The sequence below is a fragment of the Dreissena polymorpha genome, chromosome 5 (assembly GCF_020536995.1).
Source record: "Dreissena polymorpha isolate Duluth1 chromosome 5, UMN_Dpol_1.0, whole genome shotgun sequence".
NCBI classification, from domain to species: Eukaryota; Metazoa; Mollusca; class Bivalvia; order Myida; family Dreissenidae; genus Dreissena; species Dreissena polymorpha.
The window spans coordinates 100,550,050-100,568,272 of record NC_068359.1 but is presented as its reverse complement, the minus strand read 5'-3'; positions in this window follow the sequence as shown (position 1 = coordinate 100,568,272).

Genomic DNA, 18,223 nt, shown 5'->3' with positions numbered 1-18,223 from the left:
GAGCCATGTTTTTGGTCCCATGAGCGGACGAGGTAGCTCCTGATCAGGCTGTGCGGAAATTGATAGGTGTTTCTGTTTGTATGAAAATAAACCTACAAATTAAAACAGTTAAACGTTAACAGTCATCAAAACAAAATGTCACGTTGGCGTAAAGTTGATTTAGGACATATTTTTATAAAGAGGGCTCTATGACTTTCGCATGAGATAGCCATTACGTGCACATGCGATAGCTATGACATGCGCAAGTGATAGCTATGACGTGCAACTCCGATAGCTAGTTCGTGCATACGCGATAGATACGACGTGCGCACGCGATAGCTATGACGAGTGTACGCGACAGCTATGGCGTTCGCACGCAATAGCTACGACTTGCGCACGCGGTATGGGGAAAAAAATATTGGGACCAATCCCATTGGGTAAAAATACCATAGAATTTGTTGTTGTTGTTTTTTCAAACACTATACGCATTTAAATCGCGTAGACTGTTCATCAATTGATAGTATATGGTGTTTTTCGGAAGTGATATGCATAAATATATATAATTAAAACAAACAATATCATTTGTTCTTTTTCTTATTTGGAACAGGAATTGAAATGATCAATGAACGACAAGTTAATAACTAAATTCTACCTTTAAATGCATGTTATAAACATGCTATTGCATGTATAAACATATAATAAAATTAACATATATAAATCAATATTGATCTGACCACGACTTGAAGGCTACAACTATGAAGTTGCAAACGAAATAGTTTAACAAACTAATATAATACAAAATGAATATTATGCTAAGTATTTAATCGTATATATGCAACTGAAATATTAAGTTTAAAGCCAAAGACTTTGTTTTTAAATGAAGCACTCTATAATGCTGGTACTCGCTTTGTTTTGTTGGCTCTGTTTACAAGAGTTTTACAGGAACCTGAAAATAAAATATTTGATACTTTTAAGCTAAAGTGAAAGCTATATTTAGGTTTAAGTTCGGATTTTAATTTTTTTATTTAACATAAACACGTTGTTGACCCAGAATTTGTTAAATGTTTTATTGTATGTATCGTCTTGTATTGAATGTGCATAAATGTCTTAGCATTAGTAATGACAAATAGAACTACATGTGTATCAGTAAGCTGAACTGATTTATTTATCTTACTGCGATTCATGTTTTGACACACGCAGCATATTTAAGCCGTATTAAAGTAGTTTATTGTTTCTCTTTCCGGCGACATACTAGTTCGTTGTTGAAAATAATATTAAACAATTGTATTTACTTTTTGAATCTTTTAAGGTCAATGTTTTATGACAATTAAAGGGGAAATTTGTAAGGATTATCAATCCAAATGCTTATAAAACGTCTCACATAATATAAACTGCTGATTATATATCACGTTGCACCCACGTATCTTCAATGCCGGTATAGAAATAGTAGTTTCAGTACCTTGAGCGGACAAAGAACGTAAAGAACAATATGGGCCTTGCTCTGTGAAAAGGGGGTTTAATGCGTATGCGTAAAGTGTCGCCCCATCTAAGCATGTGCAGTCCGAACAGACACTTCGGTGTTGTTATTTAGAACAGTGTCCATCATTGTGATCATGTCGTTGGTTGGTACTTCCGTTTGCACTCGCCGATTGAGAGCTTCAATGACTGCAGCACGGGCTTCTTCTCTTGGTACGCTGGGGTAAAGAGCCTGAACCCCCGTTAGCAGCATTCAGAAGAGACTGCAACCTTCAAGACATATTGGCTCATAAAAAGCACAACCGGATGTTTTTCCGAGTTCCCAACAGGAGCGGACCTTGTGGGGCACAGAGGTGTGCAATCTGTCCATACATGATGGAGGCTGAAAAGTTCAGCGACACCACCGGCAAAAGCTACAATGTGCGGAACGAGGTCACCTGCGAATCCACCAATGTAGTCTACGCTGTACACTGCGAACGGTGTAAGACCTTCGTATACGTAGGAGAAACGGGAGATACCCTGTACCAGCGACATCTCCTTAACCTGTCCCGGATACGGACTCGACACAACGACCCGGTAGCCGAGCATTTCTACACAAACGGCCACAGCGTCGCAGACTTCCGGGTCATGGGACTCGAAACATTAAATGGAACCGACGAGTACCGGACGACCATCGAACAACTTTGGAAGCGCAAACTGAGGACGTTCAAACCATATGGACTAAACACAAAAGACTAAAATTGGCGCGCAATGTAACGTGCGATAATATAACGTCACTTCCGCTAAAGATGATATGCTTATTTACAAATAAACGCCGCTGAAGAAGACCGAGAGGTCGAAAGCTACGGAAAATTTAATAAAAGCGTTTTATTTTATATATATATATTGGGCGCTCTTGCATTTTGTGTGTTCCGTCATAAACAGTTATCTCATTCTATTTGATATGTGTTAACCGTCAACCGCATTCGGTAATGCATAGCTTATATTCACACAATCCGGAAAGCGTGTTTCGAAAAATCCTAACAATTTTCTTCATCGCACAATAGTGTTGCATAAATTTTAATACAATATATATAGGCAAACTCATATGATTCGCGTAATGTGAAAATAATTAATATGCTATAATTCGACCACGAAACCTGACGTGACTTTATACCGGACATAGCGAATGCGCATCACGGAATGGAGCTACGCTGGCCGTATATGACATAAGACCAATTTTCGCATATTATCTTATCAATGCTTATATTAATTTGATTGCTATAATCCAATGCGTATTCGACACGAAATTATTGTCAAGGTTTTTCATTGTGTCAATATTTATCATAGCAGGGGTCATTGCTGACATCAATATTCATACTGTTTTCATTTTCTGTCGAGAAATGATATGACTTGTTATCAAGACTATTTGTATAGTACGGTAGCGTTCTCTACACAAGTGAGATTTATTTGTACTGGTAAATTCATACACACCGTTCGGCTCGAATAAAAAATGAATAGAAACGTAAGTCGCCTAAAAGTACAAATTAATCATATTGAGCACGATTATTAGTATTATTAGTATTATTATTATATAGCTTTTAGAAACTTATACCTAAACAAAATCCCATTGGAAAAAATCCCATGGGAAAAAAAACCATTGGAAAAAATCCCATGGGAAAAACCCATTGGAAAAAAAAATCCCATGGGATTTAATCCCATGGGACAAATCCCGTGGGACAAATCCCATGGGATTTTTTAAACTCGATTTAACGCGTTAAAATCGCGAGAATTGTTCATCATTTGTTAAAATGTAGTGTTTCTGAACGTTACATGAATAAATCTCTAAAAATCAGAAAAACTCCCATGGGTTTTTTTTCCCATAAAAAAATGGGATTTTTGTCTATTAAAGAAAATTGAACGAAAATAAGCACAAATGCTTTAACAAAGCTTAAAATCGATAAAAAAAGCCCATGGGAGAAACCAAAATTCCTATGGGTGAAAGAAAAATCCCATGGGAAATACAAAAATCAATTGGGTACCCCAACTTTGCAAATAAAGTTCATTGTGAAAAAAACGCATTTTTTAAGCAAAAATAACCAATTATTAATCACAAGTAAGACTTTTATCTTATACTTTCTCACAAATAAGCAAATCTTCAAGAAAAAGGGTACTTAAGTTTGCGAAATTTCGGTTTCGCAAAGTTTTTCCGGTGGCCGTTTTTGTTAAAATTTAACCAATGAGTGGGTAAGTTCGCATTTCATATTGCTTATATTATTTAATATTTATAATTAATTTATTAACATTTATTGATTATAACATATAACAAATACTTTTTTACGAACATAGCGACAGTATTTAAATGGCCACGAAGTACATCTGTGCATATTTTTCTTGTTTGCACCATTATAGAAACATTATTAAACTTAAATGGAACACACAATTTCGGCTAAATTTGTGGATAAGAAGAGAAAACGTTTTAAATTATGTGTTTAAAAGTGAGTGTGTTTATTTATAAATGACTATCGAATGAAAGGGCGCTATGAATTTACTAAAATTACCGAGATGATATCGCGCCGTAATATCTCGATGACGTTATCGTGTGTGCATATCGGAAGCAGTAGTTGTAAATAAACGTAAAGCCCCATAAAGACTCACACGAAATTGGGTTCGATCCGCGTCGGAATACGAGAAGCAAATCTCCCATTCGCCCGTAAATGTTTGGATATCGTCGCGGAAAATAACATGGAATATATTGTCACACAAAAAATAAAAACGATGATTTTTTTTTCTTTAAAACTATGTTACCAGACCATATCTAGCATTGAAACTTTGCTATTGCTATAGGGAACCCTGAGTTTGTATGTGTTGTCTTTATTTTTTGAAATATTTTACGAAATATGCGTTGCTTTTAAATGTTTATGGGGCTTTAACACATCATTATCACGGGTTTTGAATTTTTAAACATAATCATGAATAGTGTAATTCATTTAATTACAGTTCTTCAGTTTTTTTATAATGGCATATTTTCCAAACCTATTCAAAATAGTATGAGAAAAATATTTGTTTAATGAGATTGACATTCCGGTTATAAGCTGTAATGTGATATCGTTTAATTCAAATGCACGTTGTGTAAATTCAAGGGAGATACAGATGGGTTTTTTCTTCTAAAAGTCAAAGTCAGAGTGGCCTCTCGTAAATTTAGTTTACAATATTGATAACGGTATATTATCTATTGTTTCCTTTTATTATTAATAAAGCATTACACAAGAGTGTTATGATTGTTCATATCGTTTTCCCTAGATGCAACCAAATAAAAATGAACACAATCAATACTCATGCATATAATCGATGAGAGCAATATATGTAAAGAACAAAAGCAGAACAAACGCTCGTTTCGCATCACATCGCTGAAAATGAACTTGAATAAAAAAATGTATTACTAGCCATGTTATGTGATTATTTGTATGAGGGACATTATTGTACACCTGTAATATGTATGTTCGTTAAGGGTAACTGTTCATGACATCGCGATTGTCGTGTTTCACAAACCTAACACTTATTAGGCTCATTGATATACAGACCAGAAGCGTAAGACATAAGCCCCCCATAGAAAAAACATTGAAAGAGGAGGCAGTTCGCAGTTCGAAGAACAGCGGCAAGTCTGAGCTGATAAAGAATAGAGGAGAGGCAACGACTGCTGCAATTAATGCACTTTACCAGATGAACTTGAAGGAGACAAATTGTGTGGCTTTAAACCGGTAGTTTATTTTGTACGGATACGTATAATATGAATTTTTAAAATTTAATCATATCCATGTCTTTTATGTGAGGCAGTTGAACACGTCTTTAAGCCGGATGTTTCAGACGGTGTGCTTATATCTTAAAGCGGGTATATACGATCTTGTCAAATATTTATTTATTAATATAAAATGTGTAAAAACTTATTATACATATATTTCAATATAAACTAAAATAAAAGTTAAGAAGAACATGTGTCGAAAAATGCTAAATAAGCCAGATATTTAATTCTGAAATCGAAAAAGGCTGTACAGCCGAATTCGCCAGCATGTATATCATGCATGTACGATGTGAATCTAAATTTAGTTTAACGGTTCATTTGAAATTCCTGCAGCGATATCGATTCATACGACACACGAACACTTACTAAAAAGACGAATGCATCGGTTATTGTAGGAAAATAATTACGAATTATCTTCATCACAATCGGCTCGGGGCGCTAATTTGTATTTGCTGTATTTTATGAAATTTGTCTTAAATGTATCATTTTTCTAGCATATTGTGTGTTATTATAACATATTTGTATCAATATTTTACAATTCAGCACATATAAAAATCGTATATACCCGCTTTAACGGCCTAACCACGGAACTACAAATTTGTGACTCTAAAGCAATGTGATGCAAGGATATGCATCCATTATTAAGACTCCTTTAAGGATTATACAGTTGGATTTTGGATATTGTTCCGAGATTAGTCTCTTTAGAACCCCCAAAAAATAACCCTCATTAGGCCGATTTTAGGGATTAATCCGTGTACACCGCGATTCATCCGAATTCATATGTATTCAATTTTGTGCAGCGTTAAATTGTGTAATTAATCCATTCAAGAGATTAATATCTACGCATGCGCAGTCTTGTAAGAGGTGGATCGGGATAAAATGAAATTAACCTCTACGCAGGCGCATTCGATGTCAAGGGTGAATCGAGATGAACAGGCGGAGTAAATCAGTGACGAGTAAACTGTTAAGAGCTATTTCTTTTTGTAGAATTTACTTGATACCATGCAGAAAACAATATCATGTTTCATACAGCATAGTGTGTCATTAGTCAATAACAACACGTCATTTGTAAACTTAACAAGAACTTTTTGTATTACAGCCGAGGATATGAAAACGAAACTGTGCCTGTTTAAAACATCGTACAACTAGGATTGTATTTCGCTTATTAGAATTACTACGGTATTAAATGAGATGTGTGCGCATGCGCAATCAGTGTGCTCAGCGCTTCCGGTCGATAGAAGACGTATGTATTATTGTTTCGATATTTTTTTGAGTTTTGAGTGGCAAAAACGAACGTAGTTCGTACGAATTGAGTATTTTCTTGATAAATTAAAGGTGTTGCCACACGTTTGTACGAAGTACGAACACTGAAATTTATTTAACAGAGTTAAATTTGCAAAAACATTTTCCACACGTGGTGGGGCAAAAATGGCGGAACTGGTGGTTCCAGTCGAGAGATGTGAAAAAAAAAAGTCAGACTGTAAAGCAGTCTTCAAGAGGAAAACAGCCAACCAAATCTCGTACAACAGACGAGTCTAAAAAAACTGGCCAATGTGTCTGATGATGTGAATCCATCATTAGCGAAAAGTTCGTCTTCACGAACAACCGACATAAAAGAGGAAGTTTTGTCAATTTTGAAGTCACTTCGTACGGAAGAGCTGAATACAAATAAACAATTAGAGGCATACGGACACAGGTTAGATCAAATTGAGAATTATGAGTATTGTGACGACGATGGTCAATATGATGAAATGTATCAAGACCAGGGGTCTGAGTTTGGTTGTGAATGAAGATACACGAAGTGTGTCTGACGTCACTGCTGGGTTTAAACGCAAGTCGGATGACAATAATAATAAAGCTGTTGCCAGCAGCAGTCGTTTTGACAGTCTGTCAAAGAAATTTCGAACGGTTAAAACTTGCGATCAAGATGTAGATCCTGTTTTAGCAAACAATGTAAATGAACTGTTCAGACAGGGTATAGAGGAAGAACAGTATAACCAACTGACAAAAGATGAGGATAATGCCCGCCCGTCAAACTGTGATGGTTTTTTTGTTGTACAATTAAACCAGTTAGTGTGGGACATTGTTTCACCAGTTGCCAGATCCAGGGATAAGAAACTCTGGAGACAAGTATTGTGAAATCAGCAAGTGTACTGGTAAAAACTGTTGATAAAGCAGCTAAGATGGAGGCCCAGGCAAAACAAAGTGGTTCAGATATAGGACCTTTAATTGATGGATGTAATGATGCATTAGCCTTGCTACGCCATGCCAATAGACAGTTGAATCTTCTTCGAAGGGACCTGTTAAAACCTGAAATGCGAAATGAATATGCACATTTGTGCACACACTCCTTACCGTACACGAGTCAGTTATTTGGGGACGATGTATCCAAGTCAGCGAAGGAAAGTGAGGAGTCTTCGAGGATTGGTTACAAGCTCCAATATGGTACAGGCCGTTGTAGTTTCAGAGGTCGATTTGGTTTCCGGCCAAGAGTGCGAGCCGGATGAGTAATGGTGCTTTTAGAGGACTTGGTGCTTACGTACCTGCTGACGGGCCATGCCCAAAAAAAAACCAACGCCGAAGGGGAGTTAGGAGGATGTAAATTCACAGGTTAGTGAGGTATTTGTTGCTGCTAGATTGAAATATTTTGTTGACGTATGGAAAACTATAACACATGATCCATTCCTTTTAGACATTATTGAGCATTGTCATATAAATTGGAAAGGTTCACCACCTACTCAAAATCAGTTTGCACGGCAAAATTTTAATGTACAAGAATCACTGATAATTGACAGAGAAATTAAGAAACTTTTAGACTTGAAAGTTCTTATACAAGAAAATTGGCATGAAAAACAGTTTATTTCCCCAATTGTCTTGAGTATCGAATGATTTTAAATTTGAAAAAGTTTAATGAAGATGTATCATACCATCATTTTCAAATGGATACTTTCGAGACTGCACTTACTGTTGTCAGAAATGGCATGTATTTTTGTACTTTGGATATAAAACATGCATAGTTCTCAGTTCCAGTTGCCAATGATGTTCAAATGTTTTGTCGGCTCCAGTGGCGAGACAAAATATATCAGTATACCTGCATTCCAAATGGCTATAGAGATGGTCCTAGGTTGTTTACAAAATTGCAAAAAACAGTGTCTGCAAAGCTTTGAGCAGAAGGCCATATTTGCACAATTTTCATTGACGATAGTCTTTTAGGAGATACTTCTTATCAAGAATGTGTGAATACTGTGTCTGTAACTCGAAATTTCTTGCAAAATGTAGGTTTCATTATGAATGAAGAGAAGTCGGTTTTGATACCCTCTCAGATTGTGCTATACTCGGGTTTTATTATTGACACCATTTTGATGGTGGTTAGATTGCCTTAAGAAAAGCAAGATAAGGTTATTGACATGTGCAACACACTTTTAAGAGCTGATAAAACAACAGTAAGGGAATTAGCCCAAGTTATTGTTGTTTTGGTGTCGACTTTTCCGGCTGTCGAGTTTGGAAAATTGTTTTATAGAGAGCTCGAAAAAAATAAAATAGAAACATTAAAAAGACATAGAGGAAACTTTGAGGCATATGTACATATAACACAGCAAAAGAAACATGAATTACAATGGTGGGTTTTTAATATCAATTCTCAGGTCAGACATATACACAGGGCAAATCCTGTTTTAGATTCAAACTGACAGTAGTCTTCTAGGATGGGGTGTTGTTTTTCAAGACCGAAAATTTGGCTGTAGATGGAAAACTGCAGAGAGAAATGAACATATTAATGTTTTGGAACTGAAAGTTATATACTTTGCTTTGAAAACACTGGTTGATTATTTGAGAAGCAAACATGTAAAAATATTTTCGGATAGCTCTACCGCAGTGTGCTACATCAATAGTATGTGTGGAATTAGGTCAGATAAGTGCAACCAGGTTAGCAAGGACAGTTGGTTGTATGCCAAAGAAAATTACATCTGGATTACATGTGCCCATATACCAGGTGTAATCAATGAGGCAGATACTCCCTCTCGGCAGTTCAATGATCGAATAGAATGGGAATTAAAAGGTCAATATTTTCAAGATATTTGTAAAATTTAGCCAGGATGCGATATTGATCTTTTTGCTACAAGGTTGAACAATAAAGTACCAGTTTATTGTTCTTGGAAACCTGATCCTTTTGCTTTGTATATTGATGCGTTAACAGTTGACTGGGGGACATTTCAACTTGGATATGTTTTTCCTCCTTTCAGTGTCTTAGCTCGTCGCATTTGCAAGATTCAAACAGACCAGGCCAGAGCAATTCTTTTTGCACCACTGTGGCCAACACAGGCATGGTTAAGTTTATTAATGAAGATAATTGTGGATGTTCCAGTTATACTACCGAGGACAACACAGTTGCTAAAAGCGCCACACAAAGGTTTAAAGCATCTTATGTCGCAGAAACTGGTAATTATTGCATGCAAAGTGTCCGGACATCATTCCGAGAACGCGGCTTTTCAGACAAGGCTACCGACATTATCTTGTCTTCATGGCGCGGTTCCACAAAACGCGAGTATCAAGTGTATATTTCAAGATGGTTACAGTTCTGTCGTACACAACAAATTGATTCGGTTTCAGTTTATCTCCAAAATGTTATAGAGTCTTTAACATTGGAATTCCATAATGGATTAAGCTACAGTTCTCTTAACACTGCTCCGACTGCGTAGTCATCGCTGGGTATAGTACTTGGATCCCATACAGCAGGAACACATCCTACAGTTGTTCGGTTCATGAAAGGTGTTTTTAAATCACGACCACCGAAACTAACATATTCGTGCGCATGGGATGTTGATAAAGTACTGATGTTTTAAGGAAACTCTCACCCATGAAACATTTAACTTTGAAAGATTTGACATTAAAACTGACTATGTTAATGGTTCTTACGAATGCAGCGAGAGTGAAGACAATACATCTGCTTAGTGTACATAACATTAAAAAGTTAAGTTCTGAGTTTATTTTACAGTTTAGAAGTTTGCTTAAGCAAACAGACCTGGTTTTGATTGTTCATTGTTCCATTTGAAGGCTTACCCTCCAGATAGGAGGCTTTGTGTTTACACAGTTTTAAAGGAGTATTTGTGTAGGACTTAAATGTTAAGAAGTAAAACTGCAGTGCATTACTGATCAGCTATATCAAACCATTTAAGCCTGTACACAGAGACACGATTGCTAGATTGATAAAGACGGTAATGATTCGGGCTGGTGTTAGTGATACGTTTACACCACATAGTTCGCGAAGTGCAGTTGTATCAAAGGCAAATCTCCGTGGAGTTCCAATCAAGAAAACTTTAAGTAAAGCTGGTCGGTCAAATCAGAGTACATTTACAAAGTTCTACAATAAAAAAGTGATCAAGGAAGACACATTTGACAAAACTGTCTTGAAGTGTTAAGGTATGTTTTTTGCCATTATTTGCTTAAAAATCTAATTTAATACCGTTCTAATTCTAATAAGCGAAATAGAATTTAAAAATTAAACGAGACTTACCTTGGTTAAATCGATGTTTGATTGTAACTCTATGAGGATATAGAATTATGGAGGGATTAAATGCCACTCTCCCTCCCGACAGAGTTTAATCTACGATTTAGTTTGCAATAAAGAAGAACTACTCTCAAAAAAAGATTTAAAGACAGATTTCGCATGCGCACACATTTCATTTAATATTTCCATAATTCTATATCCTGATAGAATTACAATCAAACATCGACTTAACCAAGGTAAGTCTCGTTTAATTTTTAAATTATACGCGATAAGTGCCGTGCTGCAAACCGAATATTTCAATAAACATTGATTCGTGTCATCGCGAGTTGCCGTCGATTCTCGAGGAAACCGATATTTCAGTCAAGTGATAACGATGACGCATCTTATCGTGATAATCTTATCTACACATGTGTCGGCATGTGGTGACACAGGCATACAAGTTAACGCTCGTAAACTACAATGGAAACATGGTGTCCCGTGAAGAGAATGCATTTACGCCTTTATCGCAGATGCGTATTCAACATGGTTATATTCTTGCTTATAGTATTTATCTGTAGCAAAGCGGACTTTTTCCGTAGTAAGTGAAGGCAAAATCAATATATGTGTTTCTTGTTTTACAGTTTAATCTGAAATGTGCACTTAATTTGAGATCAGTTTAAGAAATATTGAAAACAACGCGGGAACAATTTAACATAAATTTATCTTTTTTTTCAGCATTTAATTTGTATATAAAATATAATATGATACTCTATGTATACTCTGTACTAGGCTCTTTGTGTGCGGCACGAAACATAGAATGTACAACATAATTTTTATTTTTAATGAGATGGTATCAACGAGATTTTATTAAGTAATCAAGCAAACCACATCAAAATACAAATTTAAATAATTCACCTGAAATTAAATGCTTCATTTAATTCATTTTAATTTCATTTAAAGTAGTGTTCATTAATTCATCTCCTGCAACAGTGTGGCCGTACCACGTAGACCGTGACGTCATTTTGGCTAGCACATCAAGTAGAAAATTGTAAACATTGCCTCGGCTAAGAAACTTCAAATCTACGTAAGTATCTTATAATTTACTTTATTTTGTCGAAATGAAGCGCAGGCTATGGGTGAAGTTGAGCACTATTCCCGGTTATATAAATATGTGAAACCAGATAAGTAGTTTAGTCTATCATTCGAGACAAATTCCTAGTTTTCACGTTACAATGATCGCAAGAACGACAAGCGCATTATAAATTTTCCAAAATCTCTATTTTATATTCCTTTTTGCTGTGCACTTATATATGCGGACGTGAACAATTTCATATGAAATGTGTATCGTCCGAAAAATATCTTAAAGGGGCCTTTTCACAGATTTTGGCATGTTTTGAAGTTTGTCATTAAATGCTTTATATTGATAAATGTAAACATTGGATCTAAAAAGCTCCAGTAAAAAATCAAGAATAAAATTAAAAAAAGGAAACAAAAAGTAGACCGCCGCAGGGCTCGAACCAATGACCACCGGAGTCCTGGAGTAAAAACCAATTAGACCGCTCGGCCATCCTGCCAAGTATGAAAAAGAGACGTATTTTATACTTCATATAAGCAATCTTCATAGTTTCACAAAATTAAACGACAACAACAGAACTCTCCAAATTATTCAATCGTTTCGCGTTGCAACGCTTTATAATTTTCAGGTTTTTAAATCGTCAAAATATGCATATAACGGCTATATTAGACCATGGTAAATGTTCAGTATTACTGTTTCCTCACAAATATCATAACTAAAACAAAAATTTGCGAATCTGAGACAATTTTTTTTAATTGTGTCAAATTACAAAAACGTAAAAAGATCCCTTTAAAACACCATCTAATGACATTTCTTATGCACACCAACAATTTGGCTAACACGACAAGCAACGAATTCAATGCAAGCACGACTAGTAGATATTCGGCTAAAACAATTAATATTTATAAGTGTAGAATTGATAACTTCTATGTTGTCAAATAATATATCTCAATTAATTTAAATCTGTGTGTCCCTTGAATAGTTCGTGTCTATTTACTGTATTGTGAGATTATGTGCCCTGTCCAGGGTGCGTTCAGCCATGTATAATGTAAATAAAGTAACGTGTTTAACATTTTAAAACAGAACAAATGAACACAATCTTCACTTTTTAATGACTACTGAATCGAAATTCAGACATTATGTTAACCATAACTAAGACCCTTCGCCCATGAGTGGTGAAGAGTCATGAATTTAATATTTATATTACCGAGAACAGTTTTTGTTAAAACGTTTAAACACGTATGCATTCATATGGAACATATTTGTGCGGTCAAAATAATGCCTTTTATAGTTTTATAGTTTATATTCACTTTATGACGATTTTCTTCACTGCCTTTTCCCAAGTTGTTTTCATATACAGAAAACATGTTGACTATATATTTCGAACAATCGCAAAAGTGTCAAATAAAAATAAGCCGACCAATCTATTTTGTTTGTGATGTAAATAAAAAATATAAAACATGAAATAAACAAAAGAAAAATGAATATTGTTAACACATTCATATTTGAACTGAATGTATAATAAGAAGTGTATTGCTTTGTTTTCTTACAATATTTATTTTTTCTTTTGTAGGAATCATGGGACCAAAACCCATCACTCAAACTCGGAAAGCGAAGCAAGCGTACCCAGACGAGACGTCAGCAACACGAATGGCCAACGTGAATGTAATCTTGGATCAAAACCAAAGATGAAATATTCAATAAAGTGAAATATGATTACAAAAACACACATAATGTTTCCTCATCATACAGTCCCAGTCGAAATGTTGTTGCTAAGTGAACATTTAGTAGTACGGTGGGATAGTGCGAGAAGAAGCGAGAGCAAGTTGTTAACTACTTATAGACTTGGAATCGACATGAAATAAATGTAAACGGATACCGCCTTTCTGTAGAATACCTTGTTTTAGAGGGATTGCAATCAAGTAGCTTGACTTGAGATAAAACAGACATTTAAATATTTATTTATACATGTGTATAATGTGTGTTTTATTTTTCCAGTATTTTATGTAATGGAAGTGCTGAATATTTACTTCAGTCAAATAAATGTTAATGTTATGTGTTTCTTGTCGCTTTTGTAAATCCGATCACAATTGCTTGCAAATAAATAATTAAAGCTTTGACAATCATTGAGTCAAACGTTGTTTGTATAACTCTTAAAATGTTTCTAAACTATCAAATATTTCAACAGCCAATGACAAAAGATAATACACTGTACTTCATTTTATAACACGTGTGACAGAAATAATTGCGAAATTTGAGATAAAAGTATTGTCTATTATAACACAAATGCTCATTTGACATTGCTTTTTTTCGTGTGATTTGATCCATGCAGTTAACGGACAACGAAGATTTGATCCCTCTTTGCGAGAACCAAATACACGGATTTTGCATACATTTTGAATCGATTTGTTTTGCTTTTATTCATTTTGTTTCAGAAATGAACACTACAGTGTATGTTGTATTATGTGTTTATATTAATGAAACAATATTAAATGGCATCATAAAGTCACATGTAAATCACAATCTAAATCACTATTGCTATAATATAATTGTAGCACTAACAAAAAATAAAATACAATAAAATTAAAAAAACGCAACAATTAAACATCGTGGTATAAACAGATACGATTCAAATGTTAATTATGACTGTGATTTGATGATAAAGCTATTATCACAACTATTAAATCACGAGTAAATCACACATAAATCACAGACAGGTGACACCACGTTATACACGTCATTTTGTTTTTTCCCGTATTGCCAACAAAGTGAGCTGATATTTTTGTAGGGGGCTTTGTACACTCTGCAGACATGTGTTTTGTCTTCACTATGTGTTTTCAGATATCCTCGCATGTGCGCCTGAGTACTTGTCTCGTGCTCACATATCTCTCGAGAGCGCTATATGACAATGCACGGTGTCTCTGTTATTGTCGTCTAATGGAGACCCGCAACAGGTAAAGGGTAACATCCCAACGTGTGATCTTTCATGATATATCATATGACGTCTGTGCTTATATTTTTTGGCGCATATGGTACATATATATCGCGTTTCTGCCGTCATGTTGTGTATCTGAAAACATCAAATATGTTAAATCAAATACATTTTTTATTCTGTATTCACAGTGCTGTTACTATAAGAGTATTATAATCACAAATAGGTAATATATGTAATGCCATGTCTGTTACCGTTTCAAATATTTCATCCACTTATATAATTACAAACAACGAGCATTTCTAAATCTACGTGTTAAAGCACTTCAAATTAACGCTAACAACAGTACAGTTTAATCCTTGCAATGGCCTTAACAGTTGGAAAGAACATGGACATTACCAACAGTAGGATCAATCGAAAGCCAAGTTAACGGCAACTCCGATCGATATATCACTTGTCATGAATCTATGTGTGCATTGAGTATTTTTTTTTATCAAAACGTACATAAATATGCTACTAATATAATCCTACCAAAACTACAAGTGAAAATATACGTCAGCATCTTTCACTTAAACTATACAACGATCAAAGAAACACGTGTTGATATGTTGCGTCAAATGTGCCTTTTTATATCAATCAGTTCGTCTTAACGATAGTGGAGTTATTGTGGACTGTTCATCGAAATCAAAAGATTAAATTGATACCAGACCTCAGAAGGGTGTGTCGGACAGTCGCCAGGTTAAGTTGGAACTTTTTTCCAGACATATTGTCTCTTTGTTAGATTCCGAGGCTTTTTTTGTGTGTAAGTGTCACTTTTTCATAGCACGTGTGCAAGACAGCAATGAAGCTATTGTATTTGTTTTGTATTATATTCCGAATCAAGAAAATGGTTTCAAATTCTAATTAAATGTTTGTTCATTAACTCGACAATAACATCGCTTCAGAAACATAGTTTATAACAACTGGTCGGTTTAACCGAATATCGACTAGTCGTGCTTGCCTTGAATTTCGTTGCTTGTCGTGTTAGCCAAATTGTTGGCGTACATTAGAAATGTCATTAGATAGTGTGTTTTTTTAATATTTTTTTTTCGGACAAAACACATTTAATATGAAATTATTCACGTCCGCATATATTAGTACACTGCACAAAATAATATAAAACGGATATTTTGGGAGATTTAAAATGTGCGTTTCGTGCTTGCGTGCATTGTAACGTAAAAAATAGGAATTTGCCTCGAATGATAGACAGAACTACTCATCTGGTGTCAGATATTTATATAATCGGGAAGAGTGCTCAACTTTACCCATAGCCTGCGCTTTATATCGTCAAAATAGAGTACATAACAAGATACTTACGTGGATTTAAAGTTTCTTAGCGAAGGCAATGTTTACAATTTTCTACTTGGCGTGTTAGCCAAAATGACGTCACGGACCACGTGGTATGGCCACACTGTGCAATCTATTAGTCGTAATTTGACGAATGTTTTTTCTTAAATTCCAATGGGTTAATACTTTTGAATTGTATGCATTTATGCCTATGTACAATGTTCATTGCAAAAAACTTAATGTACTGATTTAGGCGTCTTTATTTAGTTACAGAACAGAACAGCACACATATTTTAGTCACATAAGAATTTAACAGCTCAGCGTGATCAATATAAAACATTCATACATGTGTGACAAAATAGTAATAAAGATAATAATAAATTATGCGCGAGAGTGTTGTTTGTTTATATACACACTGAATTGAGTATTTATACTGAACTATATATTTAAAAAAAAACAGTGGAAACAGCCACACAAAAATCACAGTCATTTCATATTCATTTCATACTAAACTGTAAATGTTATCAAAAATCGGCATTAAACGACAAAAAAGCAGATCATTTATTTCATATTTAATTGTAAATAAATAACAATACTGAACGTTGAGTTAAAGAAAACAAAATAATGTCTTTTCTTAAAGCATGTAAAATAGTAAATTGTTAACTTCCGAAGAGTACCTTTATTATTACTATTTAAGAGTTTCAAAAATTTATGCATACTTACAGCACATGGTCTTTGCATCATGCACACGTTCCATGCGTGGAACTTGGCAGACGATCAACAATATCGCGCTCGTATTAAAACACGGGTTTTATATGGTGTACATGTATAATGAATGGTCAACGCTGTATATGCTCACAGAGGGACTTGCAGCAGCACATACATTCATGTCACTGTATTAAAACGGTGTAAATCAGTTTTATAAATGGACATGCTGAAAAATAAATGTACTGTAATTAAATTGCTACCGAGTAAAATTGTTAAAGGTGATTGTTTTCACAATTTACTCGCCATAAGTAATGGCTAATCATTTGCAATCAAATTTTCATAATTCACAATTGGTAACAGTATTAATACACTTATTGTTTACAGTTTAAAGGTGTGATGATGATGCCCGAAATCGTATTAAATGTACTGTTTAATTTACCGGATACCATGTTACCGACAACAATACAAAATAAAAGTCGCCAGTTCACCTTGCCCCCATGCATGCGTGAACTGATTGGACGGTGATCATCACAGTTTTGCGACTGGAAAGTTACCTGAGAATTTTCATGACGCTGCGCCAGCATACATTACTATGTAATGTGGCTTGAATTTTCGATAGCACGTCATGTCATCTATTATCAATTGATTATCTATTGCCCCAAGAGGCGTTTAAGGCGAATACGCGCATAGATAGGTACCTAGTGCTCTAAAGTTAAAGGGAACAAAACCACAGACAAAGCGTGCTTTGAAGAAAGTCTAGATAAACGCGACAACAGAAATTCAAGCATGAATAAACTAAACGCGATAAATATACAACTTCAAGCAACGACTTAAGGTATCTCCAACATAAGGGATGATCTCAAGAGCATGATAAAACAAGATTAAGTTGAAATGTTTATAACAAGCACAGTGACAATTCTCATGAAATAACTTGAGAACAACAGAAAAAAAAGACAATTTATCGTTTAAAAAGTAGGTGACAGACCAAAATTGACTTTGATAACAAAAACCTTAAAGAACGAATAAAAAAACTTGTAAACAACCATGAAATCAATAACAAAACAATGCATGAACAAATTGCGCAACTAAAGAATTCAGCAAAACCGCACATTAAACAGCTAATACAATACCAACGAGCAGTCCTCAAGAAATAAACACATAATAATTGTAAATATCCCAGAAAACAGAGAAGCAAACGAAACTTCACTGGCCAAAACCGTCAATGAAATCCCAAACATAAGCACAGAGGTTAACCTATAGCCAATTTATGTAGTGGAGATGCACCGTATTCCAACCAAGAGGAACATATCCGCCCAGTGATAATCAAGCTGCGCAACACCTCTGTGTAATCTGCCACAACGCGGAAAAGGTTTCCAATGAAGAGCAACGGATACAAATTGGTCGACGATATTTCAAAATCTAACCAGGGGCTCATGAACAGGTTTATTGTGCATCCAAGTA